General features: G+C 37.1%; 1 pseudogene; it reads left to right on the top strand.

Moving 5' to 3' along the window:
* The first annotated feature begins 2,296 nt into the window (after nt 1–2,296).
* Nucleotides 2,297–2,386, top strand: LOC139034014 (U2 spliceosomal RNA; annotated as a pseudogene).
* Nucleotides 2,387–11,224: the final 8,838 nt, after the last annotated feature.

The following is an 11,224-nucleotide window of genomic DNA, read 5'->3' on the forward strand; positions in this document are numbered from 1 at the left end:
TTTAATGAATTCTGATATATGTATATATCATGAAACCATCCTGCAATCAACATAATGCTTATAACTATCACCCCCCTCCCCAAATTTCCTCTTACTCCTTTGTATCCTGTTCCTTCCCAGGTAATCATTAACCTGACACAATAAGTTGGCTTGAAGTTTTAAGTTTTTATTTTTCACAACTAGGAAGTTATTTTTACTGTTGTCATTTTTTCTCATCCAATTCACCACCTCCTCTTCCCACCCTTTTATTGTGGTAAAATATATATAGCATAAAATTTTCCATTTTAACCATTTAAAAATGCACAATTCAGTGGCATTAATTACATTCACAATGTTATGCAACCATCACGAGTGTTGTTGTTGTTATTCAGTCACCCAGTCACTCTTTGCAACCCTGTGGACTGCAGCATTCCAGGCCTCCTTGTCCCTCACCATCTCCTGAAATTTGCCCAAGTTCATGTCCATTGCATTGGTGATGCCATCCAACCATTTCACCCTCTCCTGCCCTCAATCTTTCCCAGCATCAGACTTTTCCAATGAGTCAGCTGTTTGCATCAGGTGACCAAAATACTGGAGCTTCAGCTTCAGCATCAGTCCTTCCAATGAGTATTCAGGTTGATTTCCTTTAAGATTGACTGGTTTGATCTCCTTGCTGTTCAAGGGACTCTCAGGAGTCTTCTCTAGCACCACAGTTTGAAGGAATCAATTCTTTGGCATTCTGCCTTCTTTATGGTCCAGCTCTCACAATCCTAGGTGACCACTGGGAAGACCATAGCCTTGACTATACAGACCTTTGTCAGCAGAGTGATGTCTCTGCTTTTCAACACACTATCTAGGTTTGTCATAGCTTTCCTGCCAAGAAGCAATCATCTTCTGATTTCATGGCTGCAGTCACCATCTGCAGTGATTTTAGAGCCCAAGAAGAGGAAATCTGTCACTACTTCCACCTTTTCCCCTTCTATTTGCCATGAAGTAATGGGGCCGGATGCCATGATCTTAGTTTTTTTAATATTTAGTTTTAAGCCAGCTTTTTCACTCTCCTCCTTCACCCTCATCAAGAGGTTCTTTAGTTCCTCTTCACTTTCTGCCATTAGAGTGGTATCATCCACATATCTGAGGTTGTTGATGTTTCTCCTGCCTATCTTGATTCCAGCTTGTAACTCATCCAGCCTGGCATTTCTCATGATGTGCTCAATGTATAGGTTAAATAAACAGGGTGACAACAGACAGCCCTGTCACACTCCTTTCTCAATCCTGAACCAATCAGTTGTTCCATATCAGGGTTCTAACTGTTGCTTCTTGACCCGCATACAGGTTTCTCAGGAGACAGGTAAGATGGTCTGGTATTCCCATCTCTTTAAGAGCTTTCCACAGTTTGTTATGATCCACACAGTCAAAGGCTTTAGCATAGTCAATGAAACAGAGGTAGATGTTTTTCTGGAATTCCCTTGCTTTCTCTATGATCCAGTGAATGTTGGCAATTTGATCTCTGGTTCCTCTGCCTTTTCTAAACCCAGCTTGGACATCTGGAAGTTCTTGGTTTGCATAATGCTGAAGCCTAGCATGCAAGATTTTAAGCATGACCTTACTAGCATGGGAGATGAGTGCAATTGTCTGATGGTTAGCACATTCTTTAGTACTGCCCTTCTTGGGAATTGGGATGAGGATTGACCTTTTCCAGTCCTGTGGCCACTGCTGGGTCTTCCAGATTTGCTGACATATTAAGTGCAACACTTTGATAGCATCATCTCTGAGGGTTTTGAATATTTGTACTGGAATTCCTTGGGCTTCCCTGGTAGCTCAACAGGTAAAGAATCTGCCTGCAATGCAGGAGTCCCCAGTTCGATTCCTAGGTTAGAAAGATCCACCAGAGAAGGGATAGGCTATTCACTCCAGTATTCTTGGGCTTCCATGCTGACTCAGATGGTAAAGAATCCACCTGCAATGTGGGAGACCTGGGTTCAATCCCTGGGTTGGGAAGATCCCCTGGAGGAGGGCATGGCAACCCATTTCAGTATTCTTGCCTGGAGAATCCCAATGGACAGAGGAGCCTGGAGGACTGCAGTCTATAAGATGGTAAAGAGTCATACATGACTGATCGACTAAGCATGCATGACTGGAATTTCATCGCATCCACTAACTTTATTGACAGCAGTGCTTCCTAAGGCCTCCTTGACTTCACATTCTAGAATGTCTGACTCTGGGTGAATGACCACACCATCTTGATTATCCAGTTCATTAAGATCTTTTTTTTTTTTTTTTGTACAGCTCTTCCATGTATTCTTTTCTCCTCTTGATCACTTCTTGGCCTTTTGGCTAAGATCAAGTGTAGTATCACCAGTGTATCTATTTCCAAAAGTTTTTAATCACTCCAGACAGAAACTCTGTAAACATTAAGCAATAATTCCCCATTCTCTTTTCCCCCAAGACTGTGATAACTACTAATCTACTTTCTGTTCCTATGAATTTACCTCTTTTAGATATTTTATAAACTATTTGTTCTTTGTGTCTGGTTTATTTTACTTAGCATATTGTTTTCAGGGTGTACGCATGTTGTAGCATGTGTCAGAACTTCATCCCTTTTCATGACTGAATAATATTTCATTGTATGGCTATACCACATTTTTATACATTAGTCTGTTGATGGACACTAGAGTTACTTCCAACTTTTGACTGTTGTGAATAATGCTGCAATAAACATTTGTATGCAAGTAACTGTTTGAAACTATCAATTCTTTTGGATATATATCTAGGAACAGAATATAGAATAGAAATGTGGTAATTCTATGTTTAGCTTTTTGGGGAACTACCAAATTATTTTTCACAGTGACTGAATCATTTTACATTCCTACCAATAATGTATGTGGGTTCCAGTTTCACCATATCCTTGCCAATAAAGTAACTAGCCTCCAACTAATAAAAATAAATGGAAAAAAATAATAAATATAAAAAAATATATAGCAAATATAGTAGGTATGAAGGGGTGTCTTATTGTGGTTTTCATTTGCATTTTCCTAACTACTAGCATTTTTTTGTGTGTTTATTGCCATTTGTGTGTCTTCTTTGAAGAAACTACTCAAGTCCTTTTCACATTTTTCACTTGGGTTGTTTGTCTTTATGTGTTGGGCTTTTAAAAAATTTATTTATTTTTATTGGAAAATAATTACTTTATAATATTGTGATGGCTTTTGCCATACATCAACATGAATCGGCCATAGGTATACATGTGTCCTCCCCCAACCTTGAAACCCACTCCCACCTCCCTTTCTGAATTGTAGCAGTTCTCTACATATTCTAGATGTTAAACCCTTATCAGATACATGATTTTCAAATATTTTCTCTCATTCAGTATATCTTTTCACTTTCTAAATAATGTCCTTTAGTGAAAAAAAATGTTTTAAAATTTGATTAAGTGAAAGTTAGTTCAATGTCATGAAGTTATGTTTTCTTCTAAGAATATTATGGTTTTAACTCTTATATTTAGGACATTGATGAATTTTGAGTTAATATTTGTACATGGTATGAGATAGGGATTCAAATTCATTCTTTTGCATGTAGAAATCCAGTGGTCCCAGCATCATTTGTCAAGGAGGCTCTTCTTTCTGCATTGATTTGGTTTGGCACCATTGTCAAATCTGAATTGAATATAGATGTTCAGGTTTATTTCTGGGCTCTCAATTCTATTCCATTTGTCTATTCTATCCCAGTATAACACTAATTACTGTAGGCTTTTAAGTAAGATTTGAAATCTGGAAGTGTGAGTCCTCCAACGATTTTCTTATTTTAAAGTTGATTTTGGCTATTTAAATCCACTTAACAATTCTATCGGAGAAGGCAATGGCACCCCACCCCAGTACTCTTGCCTGGAAAATCCCATGGACGGAGGAGCCTGGTAGGCTACAGTCCATGGGGTCACTAAGAGTCGGACACGACTGAGCGACTTCACTTTCCCTTTTCCCTTTCATGCATTGGAGAAGGAAATGGCAACCTACTCCAGTGTTCTTGCCTGAAGAATCCCAGGGATGGGGGAGCCTGGTGGGCTGCTGTCTATGGGGTCGCAGAGAGTCAGACATGACTGAAGTGACTTAGCAGCAACAACAATTCTATATGAGTTTGGTGATCTACTTTTCCATTTCTAAAAAAAAGTTGTTGGAATTTTGATGGGAATTATGTTGAATTTCTGGATCATTTTGGGTATTATTGACAATGATTTTCCATTTATTTAGTTATTTAATTTCTTTCAGCAATGTTTTCTAGTTTTCAGTATACAAGTTTTTCATCTCTCTGGTTAAGCATATTCCTAGTTTATTTTTTTAGATGTTATAAACAGAATTGCTTTTTAATTTTTTTTCACATTGTTCATAAGGTATATTTATCTGTTATTTTCTTGTGGTGTCTTGTCAAGCTTTAGTATCAGGGTAATGCTGGACTCTAGAATGAGTTAGAAAGTGTCCCCTCCTTTTCTATTTGTGAAGAGTTTGAGAAGAATTTGTGTTCATTATTTTTTAAATATTTGCTAGAACTCATATTGAAGAAAACTGGTCTTTAACTTCTCTTTGTTGGGAGACTTTTGGTTACTGATTCTCTTTACTTTTGATAGTTCTATTAAAATATTCCACTTATTCTTGAGTCAGCTTAGGTAGTTTGTATATTTTGAAGAATCTCTCCATTTCATTTATGTTATCTAATATTTTGTATAGAATTATTCATAGTATTCTTTTCTAATTCTTGCTTATTTATGTAAAGTGTAATGCCCACATTGATTTTTATCTTAGGTATTGATTGTTTTCTTGTCAGAAGAGCTAAAAATTTGTTAGCTTTGTTGATCTTCTCCAAAAATCAGCTTTTCATTTCATTGATTCTCTTTATTGCCTTCATTTTTTAATTTATCTTTTTATTGAAGGATAATTGCTTTACAGAATTATGTTGTTTTCTGTCAAACCTCAACATGGTATACATATATCCCCTTGCTTTTGGACCTCCCTCCCATCTCCCTCCCCTCTCCCTCCCTAAGTTGATACAGAGCCCCTGTTTGAGTTTCCTGAGCCATACAGCAAATTCCCATTGGCTATCTATTTTACATATGATAATGTAAGTTTCCATGTTACTCTTTCCATACATCTCACCCTCTCCTCCCCTCTCCCCATGTCCATAAGTCTATTCTCTATGTCTGTTTCTCCACTGTTGCCCTGTAAATAAATTCTTCAGTACCATTTTTCTAGATTCCATATATGTACATTAGAATATGATATTTATCTTTCTCTTTCTGACTCACTTCACTCTGTATAATAGGTTCTAGGTGATAGGGCCCACATGGAGCCATCATTGATAAGATGGCTGATTATATTGAACTCACAAAGAAAGAATAAATCACAGTGATCTGTGAGACTGACCAAATTGCCCAAATGGCATCTGTTATCTCACTGGCATCTATCTTCTCAAAGCTGCAAGACCACCAGATTCCAGACCTCTGGCTATGTGACCATCCCTTCAGAGAATTTTTCATTGGTGGGGTATAAGAAGGACTCCGTCAGAAAGGGAGAATGCTGGTTCTCCTTAAGAGCCAGTCACCCTCTCTTTTCCCTCTAATAAATTTCCTTTTCTTGCCTGACTGCCCGGCTCGCTCTCTTTTTCTCTGCACTTGCCTTAACACTAGGTTCATCCACCTCATCAGAACTGACTCAAATGCATTATTTTTTTATGGCTGAGTAATAGCATATTAAAAAGCAGAGACATTACTTTGCCAACAGTGGTCCGTCTAGTCAAGGCTATGGTTTTTCCAGTGGTCATGTATGGATGTGAGTTGGACTGTGAAGAAAGCTGAGCACTGAAAAATTGATGCTTTTGAACTGTGGTGCTGGGGAAGACTCTTGAGAGTCCCTTGGACTGCAAGGAGATCCAACCAGTCCATCCTAAATGAGATCAGTCCTGGGTGTTCATTGGAAGGACTGATGCTGAAGCTGAAACTCCAATACTTTGGCCACCTCATGCGAAGAGTTGACTCATTGGAAAAGACCCTGATGCTGGGAGGGATTGAGGGCAGGAGGAGAAGGGGACGACAGAGGATGAGATGGCTGGATGGCATCACCGACTCAATGGACATGAGTTTGAGTAAACTCCGGGAGTTGGTGATGGACAGGGAGGCCTGGCGTGCTGCGATTTGTGGGGTTGCAAAGAGTCGGACATGACTGAGCGACTGAACTGAACTGAACTGAATATTCCATTGTGTATATGTACCACAACTTCTTTATCCATTCATCTGTTGATGGACATCTAGGTTGCTTCCATGTTCTAAGCTATTGTAAATAGTGCTGCAATGGACAGCGGGATACATGTGTCTTTTTCACTCTTAGTTTCCTCAGGATATATGCCCAGGAGTGGGATTGCTGGGTCATATGGTGGTTTTATTCCTAGTTTTTAAGGAATCTCCATACTGTCTTCCATAGTGACTGTATCAATTTACATTCCCACCAACAGTGCAAGAGCATTCCCTTTTCTCCACACCCTCTCCAGCATTTATTGTTTGTAGACATTTTGATGATGGCCATTCTGACTGGTGTGAGGTGATATCTCATTGTAGTTTTGATTTGCATTTCTCTAATAATGAGCAATGTTGAGCATCTTTTCATGTGTTTGTTAGCCATCTGTATGTCTTCTTTGGAGAAATGTCTGTTTAGGACTTTTTCCCACTTTTGGATTGGGTTGTTTGTTTTTCTGGTATTGAGTTATATGAGCTGCTTGTATATTTTGGAAATTAATCCTTTGTCAGTTGTTTCATTTGCCTATTATTTTCTCCCATTCTGAGGGTTGTCTTTTCACCTTGCTTATAGTTTCCTTTGCTGTGCAAAAGCTTTTAAGTTTAATCAGGTCCCACTTGTTTACTTTTGTTTTTATTTCCATTACTCTAGGAGGTGGGTCATAGAGGATCTTGCTTTATGTCATCGAGTGTTCTGCCTATGTTTTCCTCTAAGAGTTTTATAGTTTCTGGTCTTACATTTAGGTCTTTAATCCATTTTGAGTTTATCTTTGTGTATGGTGTTAGGAAATGTTCTAATTTCATTCTTTTACATGTAGCTGTCCAGTTTTCCCAGCACCATTTATTGAAGAGGCTGTCTTTGCCCCATTGTATATTCTTGCCTCCTTTGTCAAAAATAAGGTACACTTTGTCAAAAATAAGGTACCCATAAGTGCATTTTGGGGCTTTCTATCTTGTTCCATTGGTCTATATTTCTGTTTTTGTGCCAGTACCATACTGTCTTGGTGACTGTAGCTTTGTAGTGTAATCTGAAGTCAGGAAGGTTGATTCCTCTAGCTCCATTCTTCTTTCTCAAGATTGCTTTGACTATTTAGGGTCTTTTGTGTTTCCATATGAATTGTGAAATTTTTGTTCTAGTTCTGTGAAAAATGCCATTGGTAATTTGATAGGGATCTCATTGAATCTGTAGATTGTGTTTGGTAATATAGTCATTTTCACAATATTGATTCTTCCTACCCAGGAACATGGAATATCTCTTCATCTGTTTATGTCATCTTTGATTTCTTTCATTAGTGTCTTATAATTTTCTGTGTACAGTTCTTTTGTCTCCTTAGGTAAGTTTATTCCTAGATATTTAATTCTTTTTGTTGCAATGGTGAATGGGATTGATTCCTTAATTTCTCTTTCTGATTTTTCATTGTTAGTATATAGAAATGCAAGTGATTTCTGTGTATTGATTTTGTATCCTGCAACTTTGCTAAATTCACTGATTAGCTCTAGTAATTTTCTGATACTATCTTTAGGGATTTTCTATGTACAGTATCATGTCATCTGCAGTGAGAGCTTTACTTCTTCTTTTCTGATCTGGATTCCTTTTTTTCTTTTTCTTCTCTGATTGCTGTAGCTAGGACTTCCAGAACTATGTTGAATAATAGTGGTGAAAGTGGACACCCTTGTCTTGTTCCTGATCCTGATCTTAGGGGAATGCTTTCAGTTTTTCACCACTGAGAATAATGTTTGCTGTAGGCTTATCATATATGGCCTTTACTATGTTGAGGTAGGTTCCTTCTATGCCCATTTTTTGAAGAGTTTTAATCATAAATGGGTGCTGAATTTTGTCAAAGGCTTTTTCTGCATCTATTGAGATTATCATATGGTTTTTATCTTTCAATTTGTTAATATGGTGTATCACATTGATTGATTTGCGTATATTGAAGAATCCTTGCAATCTTGGAATAAACCCAACTTGGTCGTGGTGTATGAGCTTTTTAATATGTTGCTAAATTCCTTGCTAAAATTTTGTTGAGAATTTTTGCATATATGTTCATCAGTGATATTGGCCTGTAGATTTTTTCTTTTTTTGTGTTGTCTTTGTCTGGTTTTGGTATCAGGGTGATGGTGGCCTCATAGAATGAATTTGGAAGTGTTCCTTCCTCTGCAATTTTTTGAAAGAGTTTTAGAAGGATAGGCATTAGCTTGTCTCTAAATGTTTGATAGAATTCTCCTGTGAAGCCATCCAAACCTGGGCTTTTGTTTTTTGGGAGATTTTAGATCACAGCTTCAATTTCAGTGCTTATAATTGTGTTGTTCACAATTTCTATTTCTTCGTGGTTCAGTCTTGGAAGATTGAACTTTTCTAAGAATCTGTCCATTTCTTCCAGGTTATACATTTTATTGCCATATAGTTGTTCATAATAGTCTCTTCTAATCCTTTGTATTTCTGCATTGTCTGTTGTAACCTCTCCTTTTTCATTTCTAATTTTGTTGATTTGATTATTCTCTCTTTTTTTCTTGATGAGCCTGGCTAAAAGGTTTGTCAATTTTGTTTATCTTCTCAAAGAACCAGCTTTTAGTTTTATTAATCTTTACTATTGTTTCTTTCATTTCTTTTTCACTTATTTCTTCTCTGATCTTTATGATTTATTTCCTTCTACTAATTTTGGGGTGTTTTTGTTCTTCTTCTTCAAATTGTTTTAGGTGTCTAGGTTTTAGGTGTCAAATTGTTTAGGCTGTCTATTTAGTATTTTTCTTGTTTCATGAGATAGGATTATATTTCTATAAACTTCCCTCTTATAACTGCTTTTGCTGCATCCCATAGATTTTGAGTTGTCCTGTTCTCATTGTCATTTGTTTCTGGGAATTGTTTCATTTCCCTTTTGGTTTCTTCAGTAATCTGTTGGTTATTTAGAAATGTATTGTTTAGTTCCCATGTGTTTGGTTTTTTTTACAGTTTTTTTTTCTTGTAATTGATATCTAGTTTTGTAGTGTTGTCATTGGAGAAGATGCTTGATATTTCTATTTTCTTAAATTTACTGAGTTTTTGTTTGTGACCCAAGATGTGGTCTATCCTGGAGAACATTCCATGTGCACTTGAGAAGAAGTGTATTCTTCTGCATTTGGATGGAATGTCCTGAAGATATCAATGAGATCCATCTCATCTAATGTATCATTTAAGACTTGTGTTTCCTTATTAATTTTCTGTTTTGGTGATCTGTCCATTGGTGTGAGTGGGGTGTTAAAGTCTCCTACTATTACTGTGTTACTGTCAATTTCTCCTTTTATGTCTGTTAGTGTTTGTTTGTCTTATGTATTGAGGTGCTCCTATGTTGGGTGCATAGATATTTACAACTGTTATGTCTTCCTCTTGGATTGATCCCTTGATCATTATGTAGTGTCCTTCCTTATCTCTTGTAATATTCTTTATTTTAAGGTCTATTTTGTCTGATATGAGGATTGCTACTCCAGCTTTCTTTTGCTTTCCCATTTGCATGGAATATATTTTTTCCATCCTCTCATTTTCAGTCTATATGTGTCTTGAGGTCTGAAGTGGGTCACTTATAGACAGCATATACATGGGCCTTGTTTTTTTTTTATCCATTTAGCCAGTCTGTGTATTTTGTTTTGAGCATTTAATCCATTACATTTAAGTTTGTTATTGATATATATGTTCCTATTGCCATTTTCTTATTTGTGATTGATTTTGTAGCTCTTTTTTCTTTTCTTGTATTTCTTGACTATATAAGTCCCTTTAACATTTGTTGTAAAGCTGGTTCAGTGGTACTGAATTCTCTTAACTTTTGCTTTTCTGAAAAGCTTTTTATTTCTCTCTCAATTTTGAATGAGATCCTTTCCAGGTACAGTAATCTTGGCTGTCGATTTTTCCCTGTCAGTTCTTTAAATATATCCTGCCATTCCCTTCTGGCCTGCATAGTTTCTGCTGAAAGATCAGCTGTTAAGCATATGGGGTTTCCCTTGTATGTTATTTGTTGCTTCTCCTTGCTGCTTTTAATATTCTTTCTTTGTGTTTAATCTTTGTTAGTTTGATTAGCATGTGTCTTGGCATGTTTCTCCTTGGGTTTATCCTGTATGGGACTCTCTGTGCCTCTTGGACTTGATTGACTATTTCCTTTTCCATGTTGGGGAAGTTTTCAACTATAGCCTCTTCAAAAATTTTCTCAGCACCTTTCTTTTCTCTTCTCCTTCTGGGACCCCTATAATTCAAATGTTGGTGCATTTGATATTATCACACATGTCCCTAAGACTATGCTCAGTTCTTTTCATTCTTTTTACTTTATTCTGCTCTTCAGAAGTTATTTCCAACATTTTATCTTCCAGTTCACTGATTTGTTCTTCTGCTTCAGATATTCTGCTACTGATTCCTTCTAGAGTATTTTTAATTTCAGCTAACTACTTTACAGTATTGTAGTTGTTTTTGCCATACACTGACATGAATCAGCCATGGGTTTACATGTGTTCCCCATCCTGAACTTCCCTCCTACCTCCCTCCCCATCCCATCCCTCTGGGTCATCCCAGTGCAAAATCCCTGAGCACCCTGCCTCATGCATCGAACCTAGATTGGAGACCTGTTTCACATATGATAATATATACGTTTCAATGCTATTCTCTCAGATCACCCCACCCTTGCCTTCTCCCACAGAGTCCAAAAGACTGTTCTATATATCTGTGTCTCCTTTGTTGTCTCGCATATAGGGTTATTCTTACCATCTTTCTAGATTCCATATATGTGTGTTAGTATACTGTATTGGTGTTTTTCCTTCTGGCTTACCTCACTCTGTATAATAGGTTCCAGTTTCATCCACCTCAATAGAACTGATTCAAATTTATTCTTTTTAATGGTTGAGTAATATTCCATTGTGTATATGTACCTCTGCTTTCTTATCCCTTCGTCTGCCAATGGACATCTAGGTTGTTTCCATGTCCTGGATATTATACACAGTGCTGCAATG

The sequence above is a fragment of the Odocoileus virginianus genome, unplaced genomic scaffold (genome assembly GCF_023699985.2).
Source record: "Odocoileus virginianus isolate 20LAN1187 ecotype Illinois unplaced genomic scaffold, Ovbor_1.2 Unplaced_Contig_18, whole genome shotgun sequence".
In the NCBI taxonomy this organism is placed as follows: Eukaryota; Metazoa; Chordata; class Mammalia; order Artiodactyla; family Cervidae; genus Odocoileus; species Odocoileus virginianus.